The sequence below is a fragment of the Phyllostomus discolor genome, chromosome 4, assembly GCF_004126475.2.
Source record: "Phyllostomus discolor isolate MPI-MPIP mPhyDis1 chromosome 4, mPhyDis1.pri.v3, whole genome shotgun sequence".
Taxonomy (NCBI): Eukaryota; Metazoa; Chordata; class Mammalia; order Chiroptera; family Phyllostomidae; genus Phyllostomus; species Phyllostomus discolor.
In genome coordinates, this window is record NC_040906.2 from 66,757,208 (window position 1) to 66,777,350 (window position 20,143).

A 20,143-nucleotide genomic window follows, 5' to 3' on the forward strand; every position below is an offset into this window, starting at 1 on the left:
GCTCTAATGCTTAACAGCAATGTGCCTCATATTATAGGAGCATGCAGTAAATATTTATTGAATTAAATGAAATAGAATTACTAAATGTAATCACTAGCTTTGTCTTTCAGAGACCAAACCTTGAAATGGAAAGTTAAAGCATTCTATAAGTCTTTCAGTCTTAAAACAGAGTAGTGTGGGAATGCAAAAGACCCTTCATTTTTAGGGCAACAATATTTTAAAGTGAGTTTGACAAATAGCCTTCAGGTAAAGTGTTAACCCTTCGTTTCAAGCAGTAATGTGTGAAGAGACTGGACTCAGTGGATGACTGAAATGAAAGAAGATGAAGTTCACCGAAGAACTGAAAAGGTGAAGTATCACAGTGGCCAAAGTGTTGTAAAGGGTGTCCCTGAGAGCTGATACATCTGAAGATGGTAAATAAGGAGGAGAAAGAGTAAATCAAAGTGAACTCTGCATTCCCAACTTCTCTGCACTGCAAAAAGTGGCTGAAGGACTGCAAGGAGAAGATGTGGTCAGTCACTTCAAATTCTGAAAAGTAAGACTGATAAAAGCATAAGGTATACTCTCTGACATTAGGGAAGGAGCTTTTTTATTTTTTCAATTTTCTTTACTCAAACAGCATTTTTCAAGACAATTGGGCAATTAGTTTTGGATTCCAGAGCTCTCCTATTAACACTTATTATAAGGCAATTGTCATTTGTTTTAGTTAAAAATAAACCATCAACTCTTTATTTACTAAAGAATTCACATGTATGAGCTGAGGTTTGGGATCAGTGTTTTTATGCAAATAAAAGAAAGTTAGATAAGCCACAGGCTTTCAGTGCTTAACACCCAGATTAAGAGGATAGGCAAAGAAGTTTAGAATTAGATCGACATCAAGATTCATTTCCATGAGTGATAGATTTAAACTTTCTGTGCTATACTTTTCTCCTACGAAAAACAGAGACAATAGCATACCAACGTCATGACATTTGCTTAGCTTAACTGAGATGTGGAATGAAAAGTGCATGGTACAGAGTAAACGCTTAACAAATATTGTTTGCTTCTCCACATGCCTCAATTTCCACAAACTGTTTAACAAAACACTGGATGAGATTGTTCTCCCAAATTATTTGACAATCATTTCATTATTTTCTTTACTTTTGTATTTATAAATCTGCCCTGTCTTCTTCAAAATAAACATTTCAGGTTCCATAAACACCTCACAAGTGCCCCTCTTTTCTTCACAATGTACATAAACACTTTCAGCCTGGGTATATACGGTTTATACACACACACAATGGGATGCATATGCATGCTACTTTATACATTGTGTATAAGGTGTGACACAAGTAGGTATACAGTTGTGGGTACCAGAAACACAGAGTTTATCCTAGTATTAATATGTATTGATTATTGCATTACTTTCCATACAAACAACGGTAAACCTACTCTAAGCCCCACCCTGTATTTACCTGATATTTGGCAAAATGGTTGGTTTCTCCATTAATAGTTCAAATAAATAATGATTGTACTAAAAAGCACCTTGCTCTGTTTATAAAGAAGGCTGAAGTTTAGTTTCTTTTTGAGCATGTCAACCAACAGTATTCACTGAATACCTTTTCTGTGTACTTTATATGGCATGATTATAAAGCTATGATCCTTACTGACAAACATACTTGAATTAAAACATCTAAATAAATCAATTTCTATTTACTAACATTTATTGAACATTTACTCTGCACCTGGAACTGTGCTATACTTTATATGTATATCTCATTTGCTACTAATGAGCTAGTCCTTATCTTACCCTCATTAAAATATTAAGTAATTTATTCTGCTACATAGCTATTAAGTAATAAATCCACGATTCAAATCTAGGTGGTCTGACTCCAGAGTCTAAATTCTTAACCCTCTACACTATGCTGCCTTTGTTTTCCTTGAAGTAGTTGTATTTGGAGAAAATGTACAAAATCAATGCTGCCATCACTGATTTTCCCTTTTTTGGAAATTCTATTTAGATTTGTCCTCCAGATCATCCCACTTCATCAAAGAAGGAATCTGGGCATGTAGAGGCTAGGAATCAATGGTTTTATGGTCCCTTCCATCTCTAAAATAATAATATGGTAGTTAGCATTTAATTGTACATTTGTATTTAATGAATGAAAGAAGATTCTTGGAGAACTTCAAAATTCTATTTTTAAACATTTTTATATAAGAGTAATTTAGGTGAGTTATAATCTTTGTTTAAAGTTGTTACATTTTCACTTATTTCCTACTAGTTCAAAACAGTTCAAGAAAGAACTGGAAAGCATCATTTGAAATGAAAGCAAAATGTGATAGATAAACAGCAAAAAAAAAAAAAAAAAAAACCTGAACATTTTCAGGATAATGTTTAAGTAAAACAAAACCCAAAGAAATAATCAGAACATGTTGGACATTTAAACATATTCAGGCTCTTAAGTAAAAGTTGTTTGACTTTTTCTGTTATTGGTGGAGGCAATGTTTTTTAAAGTCTTGTATTCAAAGCCCAGTTTCATCACTTTGAATAGATACTAAGCAATGTATTAAAACTTCCTGAGTCTCAGTTTTCTTCTTTTAGTAGAAATAAAAATAATAAACTTAAAACATCTGTGGTAGAATTAATGGCACTACATATAGATTACCTGATATTCAGCAAATCTTGATACTTAATTCAATACTACTTTTTAAAATTTCCATATCAACAGTGGCTAAAATAACACTAATTTTTTACTTCACTCCTCTCAACTTACGATTAAGAAAAAATAAATCTTAAATGATATGTGGGAAATATTGTGGAAGTTATGTATATAGAACAATAGTAAAATCAGTCATTAGAAATCTTGAAATTATACAACTTAATCTCAACTACCAAAGAGCCCATCAAATTTTTTTATATTTTATATACATTTTTCTTCAATATTCACAAATATCAAGAAATATAAAAATAGAAATGTGTTCTTTTATGACTGCCAAATTCATTCAGCATGACTGCAATTGAGTGGAAAAATAAAAATACATATTACTTACTGTATGTGGCACTTGGCAATTTCAAAATGATTTGCAAACATTCATCCTCAAAATACTCCTACAAAATGCATCTGTGAAAAGAAAAAAAATCCAAAAGAGTAAGCAATATGCCAAGGTCACAGAAACACTAATGCAAACCAATGCACACTTAGGCACTACATACTTAAAATACTGAAATAAGATTTTGCAAAATATAGATGATACATCTTGCAAAGTATATTGGGCTGATGAATAGAAATATTCCTAGCTGTTCTAAACATTAGTAAAGGGGGATACTCTTTATTTATTTAACTTTTTTTTTGTTTTTCAAGTATAGTTGTCTCCATTTTTGCCCCTCTCACTGCCATCCCCACTTCCCACCCTTGATCCTACCCCCCCTTTGGTTTTGCCCATGTGTCCTTTATAGATGTTCCTGAAAACCCTTAAGTAAGAGATAAGAGTCTTAACATTGGCTTCAGAATTATATATGAGAAACACAATGCTCCCAGAATATGGAAGAACAACATAAAGCAATTCAAACACATGAAATGTTTGCAGGTTAAATTTAATTGGAGATTTGAGGTAGTTATTAAAATAATTCAAGTTTTTAAAGCGCACTTTTTTCTGACATATGAAGATCTCTGTTGTAAAAGAGAATTTTGCTTGATTTATCCAGAGAATCACACCAATTCACTTTGTAATTGCATGTCAACTCTAATTGAAGACCAGACACTGAGAAAAATGCAGGAATGCCGCTTGCATGCCTCATAAAAATACACAAACATCCATTTTCTTTTTTCAGAAAGTCAATAATTACAGGAAGAAAGTTATTTATCAGATTTTATTAATTAACTTGCTTGTTTTAGAGAACAGTGTTGGGAAGAACACATTTATTTTAAAGCTCAAAATATTTCAACCCAAATGACATTTTGTATTTGGGGGTATACTGTTTTATAAAAGAACTGTACAAAAGGAAAAAAAATAAAACACAACCTAACGATACTTAAAATAACCCTTTAAAGCACAATATGTTGTTTCACATAGATTAAACACACTATGGACAATACAAAGAAAATTCCCCTATATAGCAAACATCTTTTGAGTAATATTAGTTCTCAACAACCAACAGAATTTCTGCCCAAAGAGATTTCATTCTTTATAGTACAAAACAGAAATACCAGTTTATTAATACAGATTTGCTTCTGTGTTCACCAAAATAAGTTGTAATCAAATCAACAGTTCAACAAACAGAACAAGTATTGAGCTGAATGTCTAATTTATCTTCTTGGAGTGTAAAAAACACATCGGATGGCAAAGTCCTCCGCCTGACACAGGAAGACTTCACTAATGGTCAACACAGGGCATCTCAAACAAGAGGAAACTATAGAGGTAGTTAGCAAGTTTACAGTTAAATGTTAAAAGTAAAAACAAAAAAAACTGTAAGAAACTCTAAATTTTTTAAATTTCATTGTCAAAGTTTAAAACTTAAAGCTTAATCAGAGACAAAAATTCATAGTCATACATAATTTTAATAGAATTACAAAGTTGTAACATCAGCACATCTGTATATTTCTTTAACTTTAGTATATTCCTCTTCATAGGCAAGAGAATTAAAGTTAACACTAATCAGGTGACTTCCCCAATTTGACACAATTAATAAAAGGTGATCCTGGGCTCAGAACCAGCTTTTCTGATTCAATTGCTTCTCACAATAAGCCCTGTTAGTCCCTCCATTGCATCCAGAGTAGAGGTTGAAAAATGGGGTGGATTAACCAAATGTGGCTTACTGACATGGTTTGTTTAATCAAAAAATAGATTCAAAAGTATTTTTAAATATTCAAAAATGGAAGATTTCTCATAAGGATCCTCATTTCTAGCTTCTTGGAAAGAGCAGAGATTTTGTTAGGATGAGCTCACAGTCTCCAGAGAACACAGAAATGGTTGCCCCTGTTGGATGAGGCATACTTTCTGCACTCAGCCATGTCCTACTTTTGCAAGCCGTTGTCTACTCTGTCATTTTCAAACACTGGGGTGTTTTGTTCCGGATACCTACATACCAACTACATCCATACCTCTTTGCTGTGAAACTGGAGAAAGGACTATCCTTAATTATGTTCAAAAGCTTATTTCATTAGTTGAAGCAACTGCTTATAACTATATTTCACTGGATTCTTAAAATCATGTGTTATTGATTAGTTACCTTATTTTAATCTATATACAGGGTCCAGCACAAATAACTCCCCTTTTTTATTACAAAATCTTTTATACAAAATCATAAGCATGTAATTATGCAACATCATAATATCATGCTCAAGCACACCATATGACATTTTAGGTGAAATGTTCAAATTAAACCTATAAATTATTACACCCATATTATCATCCTGCCAACCACACTCAAGCAGGTGCCACTTTTGCTGGACCGTGAACATGTTTTAAAATTTCATGTGCTTGAATTTCCATTAGTCTAAATAATTTTTAAAGTAAGGAAGAAATTTTAAATCACAATTGATTGGTACAAATCAAGCAAGTTATCTCCAGTAATGATTTTACCATGAACCCACCTCTTGGACACTTTTTGGATTGATTAAGTGTGCCATTTCATAAAATAATGATAGAGAAAACCCTTAAATTTATTAACAAATAAGAAAGGGTTATTAGGAAAACCCTTAAATTGGATTAAGAGAATGCTCACCACTAAAGTTAAGGCTATTCAATCCACACATTCTGGTTACATCATGCCATATTTTAAAAATAACATGTTTTGTAGAACATTTTAAAAATATGAACTTGGAATTTCTGGATAGTGGTAATAGCAGCCACCTACATCTGAAACACTTCACAAATCAAGCAAAATATATACAGCCAACAAAAACAAAATAAACAAACAAAAAATCCACACAAATCCTAGATCTTCGGTATAACTGCAAGCTGGATAATAAAAACTGTTAAATACCTATATACAAAAAATTGAACACCAATTTTTAACAGAGCTGTCTTTTAAGCACCATTATGTGTACTGGAGCTTAAGGGATCTGAGGGGTCCAGAAAAAGTGTGAAGGAGAGAAAAGAGAGAAACTAAGGTTCTAATAGTGACACAAAACTTACTCTCAATAAGTCCACAAAAGTCATTAAAATACTGAAAACACTATCCTGGCATATTAGAACATGGACACAGGAAGGAGATTTAAAAAGTATAGAATTCACAATAACAACATTTATTCTGGGAGAGGAGTACAACATTTAAAAATTATGAGCATATGTCCAAAGGACATAGAATCTAACTTCAAACACTCTCACCAGTCAAATCCAGGATACTTGGAAAATCAAAATAAATAATAATCATAAAAATTAAAATCCATTACAGAAAGTAAAATAAAAATAAAGAAGTATAAAAAGAATAGAAAACTCTTCCTTTATATAGAATGCCACTTAAAATATATAGGTAGATGTGTTGATAAAGTGAGATCACCAGTAGGCAAACGTTATAGTTAAATGATTCAGTTAAGAAAACGTTTGTGAATCAGCACTTGTGGAAAAGTATGATGACGAACAAGATGTTTCCTTAGTCTTAAAGTATCTTCCCACAAACCACTTACTAATTACAAAGGGAAAAACAGGAACTATCAATGGAGAAACTTGACAAGAGACCACCGTCACTAAGTGATCAAAGACAACATCATCAGTAACAGGAAAATACATATGACGTGCCTCCAAGTATATCGCGCATGAGAGGGACACAACATCACTTGTAGTGGGCCTGCCAAAATGTATAACCTGAACCAAACGATCAAGAAATTTCAGGCAAACCCAAACTGAGGAAAGTCTGAATATTATCTGGCCTGACCCCAATGAGGAAAATCTGAAAATATGTGACTTGACCTCTTCAAATTCCAAGTAATTAAAGACTAAAGAATTAAAGATTTCCAGGTTAAAGGAAGTTTAAAAGACATGACAATCAAATGCATGTGTGATCCTAGGTGCACTAAGTTACATATTTTCTTAATAATGAATTTCTTATTTTCTATAATTGTACTGTGGTTACACATAGGATAATATCCTCATTTTTAGGAAATATACACAAAGGTACCTAACAATAAGCATGATGTCTGCACCTTATTCTAAAATAATTCAGGGAAAAGTGATATATATATATATATATATATATATATATATATATATACACACATGTTTATATGTATGTATACATATGTACAGAATTTGGCAAAAGGAGGTTTACAGTTGTGAATACATGAAACAAACCTTATTCTTATATTATTTATTTGTATTTCAACTGTAAACTTCCTTTTGCTCACCCCTGTATGTATATAATTATGTAAATATACATACATACATACACATACATACACAAATACATATATGGAGAGAGTGAACAGTAATAAAGTAAAGGAGGGAAAGTTTAAACTAGTGAATATAAACAGAAAATATTCAGTGTTCTTAACTACAATGATTGCAAATTTTCTGTATGTTTGAAACAATAGCCAAATTTAAAATCAGAGAGTAAAAATGAAAGTAAATGTTTTATTTTCATTGAGATATTTCGGGAATCACAGGAAAAGTATCAAGCACAAATCAATGAAGGGTATTTTTTGCATATATATGTTATATATATCTTAAAACTGCTCCACACACATATACTCTAGCTTGAAATAAAATTATAACTGTTATTCCAGCAGTCCCTCTATTACTAAACAGCTTCAACTGAAAAGTAAATTTATTTTATCTTTCCTTTTTAAATAAAGAAAAACATTTAAACAAATCATAATCATGGCCCAGTGTTTTGGACAACTAAGACAATAAGAAACCCAGAATTTAATATAACCTGTATTTTATATACTATTACTTATATACTTATATATTGAATATGTATGTATTTAAATTAAATATTATTTATTTATTTATTTATTTATGCATATTAAATATGTAAATGCAGGAGAATTAAAATAAATGGGTAATCTAGTTTTAGGTTTTTAAATAAACCATACAGACAATATCATATTCAGCAAATTCAGCAAAGTTAAACAATAAAATTATACTCACAAAAGAAATTAATGTAGCCAACAATTAAAGAAAAATAATGTGTCAGTTTTTTAAAGTTGTCAATGTAATTTTTCCTTATGTTATTGTTGTACAAAATAAAAATTACAAAGTTTGTTATAAAACTTAGAAAAAACTAAAAAGTTAAATCATCCTTAATTTCCTAAAATAATGTATTTCATGCATAAGGGGGGACACACAAAAAAACAAATTACTTACAAAAATTGTATTTATTCTTACATGTTTAAACTTCAATCAGCTTCAAAGTACTCTCCATTTGTTGCAATACACCTATCAAGACATTTTTTCCCCTGCTCAAATGTTTTGGAATACATGGATTTTAATGCTTTTTAGTGCTTCAGCCATTTTTTTGTTTCATCTCTTCTACATCAGCAAAACATTTCCCTTTGAGGACTTTTCATCCAGAGGAACAAAGAATTCTCTCAGGGTGAGATCAGGTGAATAGGAAGAGTGGGGCATGGGGTTCATGGCATTTTGGGTCAGAAACTGCTGAACACTCAATGCAATGTGAGCAGGTGCACTCCTAGTGATCACCAATCATGAAATGGACAAACATGCTGAAAGAGTCTTGAAAAAAAATTCACTGAAGCTGAACACAGCCTCTCACAACAATGCCAGCAGTACACTGTTACAGATTTGTTCCTAGAACACTCTCCTAGTGGGGGAAGCATGTACTATAAGAGGCACCTGCTCCAGAAATTAATTCTGGTTTTTGGGGGGTCCCCATTGTATAACTATTCTGTGTTTATTTTCAGACTCTTATTTAAAGAGTTATACCATATGAACTATTTTATAATTAGATCCTCTTTTTTCCCCTAGCCATTGTGGCCTGCAGTGAGTTGGGCATCATCTGGGTCAGGGCACATGCCTGGGTTGTGGGTTTGGCTTTGGTTGTGTGCATTCAAGAGGCAACCAATCAATGTTTCTCTTTTTCTCTCTCTCTTTCTCTTTCTAAAAATAAATACATAAAATCCCTCCTTCTAAAAATAAATACATAAAATCTTTAGATCCTCTTTTTACTTAATTGTGAGTATCTTTTTGTGGCAATATCGTATTCATCATTATAATGCATAATCACTTTGTTGATTGCTATCCCATACATGCTATCATTTATAATTTTTCATATAAGTTATCAAACATCCGCACCCAAAATTAAAAAATTACAAAGGTCCTTTTCTACATCTCTTCTGCCATAGCATGATTATTCCATTAGAACAGTGAATTTCAACCTTTATTGTCTTGTGGCACACATAATTACTAAAATTGTGTGGCACACCAAAAACTACACTTTTTTGCTGATTTGACAAAAATAATTGGAATACTTTTGATTCATTCACACCAGATGTCTTTGCTGTGTTAACTGTTGTCATTTTTCATTTGACAGTCTGAGAGAAAAGAGGTCAGTGTCCCTGACTAAATAGTCAGGTACTGCATGTTTTAAGAATTCTTGTGGTACCCCAGTGTGCATCTTGCAGCACAGCACACCACTTGAAAATCGCTGCCTCAAGATAAAATACCCAGAAGGGGAATTGCTGGAAAAACAGCATGAGGCTGTTAAGACTTTGTAAACTATACTTAATTAATATAGATGCATGCAATTTCATATTTTAACAATACCACACTCAGATTATATTTTGCAATTACTACAGCCAGTAGCAGTTATGATATACACAGTATTTGGTGCCTATCTATGCCTCAATTTGGTCCTGGCTCTTCATACTGTCATGTCTTAAATTGAGTTTTATGCATTCTTGGTATTACAAATGTTGAGTTTAATTATATTTTTTAATGTCTTTGAAGAGATTACCCAACAGTTCGACATTAGATTAAAAAAATTTATATGAAAAGGCAAGGAAATGGAGCAGCTTTACTAAAGTAATTATTTATTTTTGGAGGAATTAACACAATTCCTTTTTTTTTGTAGAACCTAAAGAATGAAAATACCAACAAATAGATGAAAACTTATTATAGTCTTAAAAACTTAAAACATACAAAGGGGTTGATTACTCCATGATAAATCATGTAAGTGAAGGCAGGAACCACCACAGATCCCCCTGAATAATCCAAGCAGCAGTATCAGGTCTCATTTCTAATTAATAGCAACAAAGTGTCAGATGCCTGGGTATTACCATTTTGTTGCACTAGATATATGGTTTACATTTCATTACACTAGATATTACCTTTTTCTTTTTAAGTGCCATTCTAATCAATGGTTCTCATTGATCCTCAACTTAATTCAGCCACTTTTCTTGCTTCCTATATTCACTTTGAATTCTTGAAAATTCCTACAGAGTTAGCAACTTTCCTACTCCAGAGATTCCATATTTTATATTCTCAAATTCTGGAGATCAATACAAATATCATTCAGTATGAATACTCAATAAACCCTTTTGGAGTTTACTAGGTCTGTCCGGGCAGGTCACTGATTCAATGACAAATAACAAGATATGCCCCCCTTTAAACCAGACTATATTTTCTTTACTGGTTGATGAGACTATTATGTGAGACAAAAACCTAGCCTCACTGAAGAGAAAATATATGAACTCTTTTAATTTTATTTTTAATTTACAGCTTACATTCAATAGTATTTTGTATTAGTTTCAGGTGTGCAGCATAGTGAAGATATATGAACTCTGGCTTCCCCTCATATTTAAGTCCTGTCATTGTGTGTCAGAGAATAAAATTAAATTAACTCACAGTAATTTACTTCTCGCAAGGTCATGTTGCTTCTTATCCCCATTTGTTCTGATCTATGAGGTGTATGAAAATCTACTGCCTTTTTTATTTATTCCTCTATTTTTATATCAAAGCAAAATGATTAATGTACAACAGCTAAAGTTATCACTAGTATGTCCGCCCACCCCTATTTTCATTTGCACTTCAAGAATCCTAAGCTAAGTTCCTTTCACACTTTCTATTGTAAGTGGAAGTTGATAATAGTCACAGAATAACTCCCATTGTGAAAAGTACAATAAAGGAGAATCCCTTGAATGTTGTACACAAGTTAAATGTCCTCCTGAAGTTCATTGGACAACTTGTACCAGCACACAAGTCCATATTCGGTCTACTCCATGATTAGATGCCTACGTAACACCTTGACCAAGACCCAGGTCACCCCTGCCCTTTGATTTCTGACAGAGTGTGTATACTGCAGATAGTGTCCCTGTTGTGGTGTTCTATAACTGAAAACTGTTTCATCCTGTCTCTCCTATATTCATCCCGTCAGGGAGAAGTTGAGACCTGTTTCCTAACCAAAGTATGCTCTCAGTCAACTCTTTGTTCCCTTTGTTTTTTTTTTCAGTGACTCCTTGTTTATAGCTAGCAAAGTGACTGTTTCAAACATTGACCAGCCTCTCTAGATAAAGAGTTGTGAATGTGTTCTCCTTTATCACCTGCTCCTATCCACCTGAAGAAAAATGAAAAAAAAATGGCTCCTTCATCCTTTGAGGTGAAGTTTTGCCTAACACACTCCACCCAACCCCCAGCAAACACGTGCTAAGTATAGAATATTCTACATTCTTCAGGTCATTATTTTCTAGTCTCTGTAGAAAATTTTCCTTTTCCTTTGCACATCCTTATCTTTTGACCTCTTCCACTTCCATGAAGCTATTCTAAGAACTAACTAAAGATAATACAGACCAAAATTCATGTTCAAAGAATTTCATCAGTGTCACAATATTTCATTGTAAGTCCTTAAAAGCAACTAGAGTGTCTAACAATTAGGGATCAGTTAAGTTGTGCTTTGTGCAGTTGACAGAATGCCACACAGTCACAAAAGTTATGACTCAAATGGTATTTACTTACCTGTAAAAATCTGCATTCTGGGCGAAAGAGTTTTCAGGAACTACTACTAAGGACACATGGATAAAACCAAGGGGGGAGGTGGAAGCAAGGGAGGGAGGTGGGTTTAGAAAGGACAGGGGGGAAATGCTGACAACTCTAATTGAACAATAAAATAATTCAAAAAATAAAAAAACCTACATTATATATTTTTTACTTTTTTAAGATTTTTAAATTTATTTTTAGAGAAGAGAAGGGAAGGAGAAAGAGAGGGAGAGAAACATCAATGTGTGGCTGCCCTTGCAAACCTCCTACTGGAGATCTGGCCCCCAACCCAGGCATGTGCCCTGACTGGGAATCAAACCCACAACCCTTGGGTTCACAAGCAAGCACTCAATCCACTGAGCTACACCAGCCAGGGCTATAGTTTTAAAACCATATAAATACTTTTTAAGATAATATAATGAATAAAGTAGCAATTATGCAAATAATTATAAATATATGCACACGTATTTACATATATATAAAATTCAGAAAGATTGGAGGACTATACAACAAAGTGTTAATTATCTCTGAGTGATGTGAAAATATAAGCAATATTAATTTCTATTTTATACTTGTCTTAATTTTTCAAATCTTTTGCAAAAATACGTATCATGTTATAAAGTCCAAAAAGAAAAAACACTAGTTTAAAAATCCATAAAAAACAAAAGCAATACAATGCATAAATAAGAATCAAACAGCTGAAAATTAGGCAGAACTTCAACATTAAAAGAACTGGTAATGAGCATAGACAAAATTAGGGGATAATTAGGCAATAAAAATTGCCAGAAGTTAATAAAATATGATTTTTGATGTAATGTGGCCAAACCTGCCAGTTGTCACACCAATGTCTACTCTCTCCTCCCGTAGTTGCTGAGTGCACCTTAACAGTCTTTGGCCTTTGCCTGCCATGAATGTAGCTATAACAGCTGGAACTCTAGCAGCTGTTTTGAGTGCATGAATCTTAGGCTGCAAGGATTCAAGATCCCTGGTAACATTATAAAGCCACCTTATCAGGCTTGGACCAGCAACATCAAGATTTCAAATTTTTGAGGGAAAAATAATGCAGTAATTTCTTTGGGCCACTCTGGGAATACACTGAAATCAATGTCTAAGTGATATATATTATCTAAGAATATTCAGGTAAGCATAAAGAAAATGTTTCTCTGTCATGGATTTAATGATTACTTGACCAGCATATATATTACTACATATCAGGGTTCATAAGTCAAGTCATACTTAAACTGATGAAAAATTTAAAGAAGTTCAGAGGAGAAAAACATGAATAATTAACATCAAAAGAATTGGAATACATTAAAAATCACTCTAATAGAGAAATTGATAGTCCAGAAAAGAAAATATTTAGAATTTTAATTATATTTAATTATATGAGGGATCATTTTTTTAAATAGATCACTTTAGTTATTTTAAAACAAAACCTAAGTTTAGATCTGGGGACTTTCAAATACAAGGCACAATTACACATGTGTAAACATGCAATGAACTTTAGGTAGAGAATGTGTTAGTGTTTATTGTGTCCTTTGGTCAATATTTGTGCATTCTTCATATGGTATGCCATTGTTCAAACTTATATTTGTATTTACTTCTTTGTACAATAAGTTACACTTGATTTGAAACACATCCTTTACTCCACTACACCACCAAAATATATGGTGTGCCAGGTTGTTCATTCAAGGATAGCCTCAGCATCTCCCATCCCACATGCCCTTCCGCATTGTGACCTAGACATTCACTCATTGAGAAACAAAGCTTTTTCTTTATTTCCTGAAATCTGAGCAGGCCCTGGGACTCATCTGATCAAGAGAATATTGTGATAGCGATACTGTACCAGTTCCAAAGTAGACTTTAACTGGCCTAGCACCTTCTATTTCCTGACTCACAGAGCCCCCCACTGCCATGCAAAAAGTGCAGGCTGCTCTGCTGAAGAGAGAGGCCATGTTGAAGAGGAATGAGGTATCGGACACAAGCCTAAAGAAACCGTGCTGAACATCCAGTCCATCCAGCCTTTAGATTACTCCTGCCCTAGCCACCATGGCACCAGCATGAGCACACCAAGTGAGGATCTTCAAGCTCATCCCAGTAAACCACAGAGCTGAGAGATTAAAATAAGTTGCTATCTTAAGTCATTAATTTTCTGGATAATTTTTTGCATAGCAATAAGATAATCAGAAAAATATGACCACCCTAGAGTCTACAATGTAGAAGCACAATGCAACAATCTGGCATCTTTATTTACTTATGTATCCAAAATTATATATCTAAACATATACTGGCCAGATTGTGGATTGTTTGCATGGTAATTAACCTATTTTTGTTTCTGTCTCTACCTCTTCTATGCAAGTTATTTCCAATTAAATTATTTCCCATGGTTTTCTGGCTAGTTACTGGTATGTATACTAACACAAATGTTACACATGTGTGTACTGATATGTATACTAACACAAATGTTGTGTGTGTGTACACACATATGTATTCCACAGTCTATCCAGAAAGTATTCAGCCATGTAATATGAACAATACAGACATTTATTGAAGAAGATACAAGATACAGGAAACATTGTACATAGGACAATTACACCTCATTCCCCTTCAAAGAAGGCACCTTGGGACCTCACAAAGTTCTCCCAATCACCATCAGCTGTCCTGTCACATTTTCTTGAATCTCTTCACAGTCTAAAATCTTTCTCCTTTCCAAGGTGATTTTAGTTTTGGGAAAAGTCAGAAGTTTCAGGGCACCAAATCTGGCATGTAGAATGGCTGAGTCACCTGGGTGATTTTATGTTTTGCTAAAAAACTCTTCACAAGACGTGAGGCATGAGCAAGCGTGCTGTCACAATGAAGCTCCAATCACCAGTTGCCCACTGCTGTGGCCTTCTGAATCATCTGAATAGTTTCCACAGAGACACACTCAAGCTTAATGCAAAATATGAGCAGATTCTCTGCTCTATTTGCTCATTTTGAATTCAACAGCCACACAGTACACATGCTCACTCAATGGAGTCCTCTGCCCCCACTGACTAGTACAGTGATGTTGTCATTGTTCACACATGCACATTGGCTGCCAGGTTACATCCATGTCATGAAAACTGTTCTCATTATGTTAACAATGGCTGAAATTTTTCCTTGTATATAAAAATATACATACATTTTACATACAGAGTGTACTTGGGGGCCATTCAGCCTATAATACAGAATATATAGCAGAGACTTCACTGCAGTTCCTATGTGGAAAAAACTGTCAATGTAAGAAGCAGTTTACAAATCAGAAAGAATATATGCACTCTTAAGTTCATAGCAGAGTTATTTACAATAGCCAAGATCTGGAAACAGCCCAGGTGCCCATCAGTAGATTAGTTAATAAAAAGCTGTGGTACATTTAGAGTGGAATACCATGTCGCCATAAAAAACAAAATTTTACCCTTTGTGACAGCATGGATGGACCTGGAGAATATTATGCTAAGTGAAATAAGACAGAGAAAGAGAAATACCCTAGGATCTCACTCATATCTGGAATCTAGTGAACAAATAAACTGATGAACAAAATATGACCAGAGGCATGGATCCATGGAAGAGACTGACTAATCTCAAAAGGGAGGGGGGTAGAGTAGACTGCAAAAGATCAGCAGGGAACATATAAGCATATATGTATTGTCCATGGACACAGACCAGAATGTGGTGAAGGCAGGCAAAGTGTGGGAGGAGTGGGGGACATTTGTAATAGTGTCGACAATTTAAAAAAGCAATTTAAATTTCTTTTCTGGGTTCCCCCAAAGCAGAACCAAGACCAATAACACCAATTAGAAAAGTTGCAAGAATCAAATTTCAGCTCAGCACAAGGTAACACTCTCTTATTGTGAGGAATACCAAAATACACTGTGCTTCCCTAAAAAAAGAAAAGAGCCAAAGGAAAAGTTCAAGAATTTGAATGTCCATTCTTTAGAAATGTTGAAAGAGACTTCAAACACTGGCTAGAGGTTAGAATTAAATCGTTTTTATGCACACTCTTGAACCCAGAGTTTTGATGAATTTGTGGTATCTTTGGAATAACACAAATATTCTTTTATACCCACCATATTCCAGAAAAAATGAGTGTCACAAAGATTCATTCAATAAAGCATCATTAATTTCATAAGTCTCTATCCTACTGAATCAATACTTAACACTTTTTCAAGACAGTGATTGAATGACTCGCTATATTATGGGCTTTGGTAGATCTCAGGGGAACAATAACAAATGTGATGCCTCCATTGTGAAAAAGCTTACCATTTAAAATAAGAGACAGATGAGGACACAACTAATCACAGTGATAACGTACTGTAAGTTAGCAACAGCAACATGAACAAAGAAAGGGCTATAGAAGTAGAAAAAAATAGAATAAAATTCTGCCTTCAAGATTTGGGAAAATATTTTTAAAAGGGTTGTCACTTGAGCTACTCTTGAAATGAAGAGATAGGTAATTCAGGCTGAAAAGCAATGTGAGCAAAGGGGCAGAGTCATGGACATTTATGGCATATCCACATAATGGCGAAGGAACTCGGTGAATCCTGCAAATGGCTATTAGATGGGAGTAAAAGATGAGATATGAGGTTGCAAAGGACATTTGGGATAGATTTCTATGAAGTCTCTTCAATGATATGCTAAAGAGTTTAAAATTTAAACAGTAGAGCTTTCAAAAGTTTTTACAACCAAGAATTACATGCTCAAAGCTGTATTTGCAGAGACCCCTCTGTTGGCAATGTGGAGTATATAACGGACTATGCAATGCAGGCTAGCTTTATTTTAGAGAAATATGTGCGTGTCAAGTTTAAATGAGACACAACCATGGCTGAGGGCAGGTAGGGTGGCAGGATCACCCCTCAAAATCCCTTTCAATCTTAAACTCTGTGACTCATGTCCCTTGTGAAGCAAAGGAGTTTCAGACAAATTCTCATAAATGACAGAGGTGGCAGGACTCTTGGGCCACTCTGGTGAAAGTCATAAAGACATTGCTATTTCAAACACTCAATGAGTTTGACAAGAAGTATATAAAGTATACAATCTTTGACTAGCTGACAATGGAATTTGAGAAGAAGAAAAATCACAAGGAAGACATTAATACAGCACAGTGGAAAGACACATTCAAGTATCCTACTAGGAAAACCAGATAAGAATTTGACTGACCTAAATTCTTTCTGGCCTGCAACACTTTCCAAAGTAGCATCTACTTGCGTTGGAAGGCCCAGGGGACCTATCTGTACATGTACAATCTAATTAAGTTTATGTTGTAAGAACTTAATTGTATAGGGCATTTTGCTAGGTACAGCACAAAAAGAACTGTGTTAAACTGCCTTCTTGAATTTCATAACCTACAAAAGACAGATACGTGTGGATATACACCTACAATTTAGGAAGATGGGTAAAAGGATTCATTAAACTACAGAAACAGGCAAAAATATACATACTTACATTCAATGCTTCATGCACATCAATAAATGGGATACCTCCCTGAAAAAGTCCATTTCAGGGGGAAAGATGGCTAAAGGACAAAAAATAAATGCCGGTGGCCAGATCTCACTCCTGAGACTTGCTGGAAGATAAAAGGAAGACTCTGCCCTATTCAGCTTTAACAGCACTGGAAGCCAAGGTCAGTGAAGCAGTCCAAGACACAACATGCCATAGGATTGCAGGTACCTGAAGGAAGGAGGAAGAGGCCCACCAGAGCACAGCATCGATCTGGGGATAAAAGCTCCTTTTCTTTCTCTTTCCTTCCTTCCTTCTCTCCTTCCTTCCTTCCTACTTTCCTTCCTTCCTTCCTACTTTCCTTCCTTCCTTCCTACTTTCCTTCCTCCCTTTTTGTTGTTGGTGTCGGTGTTAGGCCACTCCAATAAGCATATTTGGCCTTGCAGAGTGTCAGCAAAAAGATAAAAATACACGGAATTCCTATTAAACAGAACGTATAAACCTAGATTAAGAAAGTAACATGTTAAAAAGTTAGAAATTGGAACACGGTGTACATTTTATCCCAGAGGCTAATACAGGGTGTGTGACATCAGAACTCTTTTAAGTTTTCTGAATGACTTGCTTGATGGCCATCAGCCAAGCATGTCGCCAGATCAGAATTCTAGATACTAAAGAACCTCACGGTTCTCAAAGACCCTGCTAAGTGGTGAATGAACAACTGAAACACACATTTTCCTATAAAATATAGTCATGAATAACACACTCTAAACACATTTGTTAAAAAGCACAGAGCAGAAAAATAAAAATTCTACAAAATAACAATATGTAGTGATGTACTCATGATTCATAAACCTATAATATTGTTCATATAGAAGTTGACATTTATATTTGTTTATGGTATACAAAGCCCTTTTTTGATGGAAAAGCATGACCTTATAAAACTATGTAGCTCTATTTTGCAGATGTTTTTCATCTCTGTATAAGGAAATAATCCTCAGAAGCAGAAATAAGAAAATCATCTTTTTAACAGTATGAGAACTCAGGAAAGCAGAGACTTGACAGAAAGCAAGCAGAAGTGCAAGACACTCAGAAAACAGGATTTTGCCTAGTGGATCCCCAGTTTCAGAATTGCAAAGTCACTCAGTAACTGCAGGAGGTGAACATGAACCCATTGCTAAAAAACCATTTGTTAGTATCTGCCCTTTAGTGAAAGTTTGGAGGTGCTTGATCTTGCATTCACATGGTGTGTTAAACTAAGCAGATCCCCAAAACACTGACCAGATTTATTAATTGATTATGTGAGCTGGATGCTTAAGCAGTAATCATTTCAAGCACCAATAAAGTATTAAAATGTGGCAACATTTTATTGGCCCTCAGTTTTGTATAAATTATGTGATGTAGCTAGATAGGCAATTAAAAGTACATGGGTATTTAGAGAATTATAATAAAATACAGATGCACATAATACAACTTAATTGAAATCACAAAAATTTTCCATAGAAAGTACTAAACACATATATGATTAAAAAAGAGATAAAAAATAACATCATTTAAAAATTGACTAAATGTAGGAGTTTTAGGGTATGTTAGAATGGGGAGGAGTGACAAAGGTGAAAGGTTTTATAATTGGCTAAATACTCAAACTACTCAGGAATTAAACCTGACAAAAAAGTTACACTAAAAATAAGGTCTTAGACAGAGAAGTTAAAAAATGTTAAACCAAAACTTAACTTTGTCCAACAAATGGTCAAAACAAACATTATAGTTAATACAACAACTAAAAGTTAAAAATAAATCTGAATTACCATAAAATAAGATCAGCAACTTATGTTTAGAATAAGGGACAAGCACAAGGTTGTAGAGGTCTATACTTCAAAATACCCAGAGAGCCCTGGATGCTGTGGCTCAGTGGATTGAGCACCGGCCTGTGAATCAAAGGGTCGCTGATTGGATTCCCAGTCAGGACATATGCCTGGGTTGTGGACCAGGTCCCCAGTACAGGACTTGTGAAAGGCAACTATACATTGATGTTTTGCTCCCTCTCTTTCTCCCTCCTTTCCCCTCTCCCTAAAAATCTTTTTAAAAATACCTAGAGAACCCATTAAAATGAAAACTCAACTTTAAGTTGAAGCCCTTTGGGAAACAAAAGCACAGACACGGTAGGCATCAGCCCTGCCCTAAGACAGGAAATATATATCTTTGATTTTTAATGTTAGTCAAAAATATACATTGTAAAATCAATCATATTACTAAATCTTTCCATATCTTGGTTTTATTGAATATATTCATAATGATGGTGCATATTTTTTGTGAGTTACTAATTTCCAAAGCACTTGTTATAAAAACTGTTCACAAAGTAAGTTTACAAGGTTAATTATCAGCAGACTATTTCACTATAAAATAATTAAAGGTTGTGTAATATTTTGGCCAATAGGTGCAACAATACAAGAAAATAATCATTTGTGATTTATTGCAAATTTGGTTGAAAATGGTTAACCTTGTGTACAGTTTACAAACATAGGAAGAGTTATTACTTAATTTTAAATATTTCTCAGGCAGAAATTCCTTATGAGGTTATTAAAACTTTTCATTTTAATCATTTTTAAACTATATTAAGTGGCCTACAACCTCAGGATGAGAGTCAACAGAAATATTTATCACATGAAAGCCTGGGACCCAACATTATTTTAGGCAGCACTAGAAAATCATTTGAATCACTCTAGAAAAAGTAGTAAGAGGTTATTGAAATAATTTTATTACTTGTAATATGAAA

General features: G+C 34.0%; 1 protein-coding gene across 4 annotated transcripts in view; it reads right to left on the bottom strand.

Annotated features, from left to right (window-relative positions):
- GALNT13 (polypeptide N-acetylgalactosaminyltransferase 13) overlaps positions 1-20,143 on the bottom strand; it is a 494,468-nt gene that overhangs the window by 459,465 nt on the left and 14,860 nt on the right. For all 4 annotated transcript variants that reach the window (XM_036023469.1, XM_028510990.2, XM_036023467.1 and 1 more), the window contains exon 2: positions 3,031-3,101. The gene's annotated coding sequence lies outside the window, so the exon portion shown is untranslated. The remainder of the gene's footprint in view (positions 1-3,030; positions 3,102-20,143) is intronic.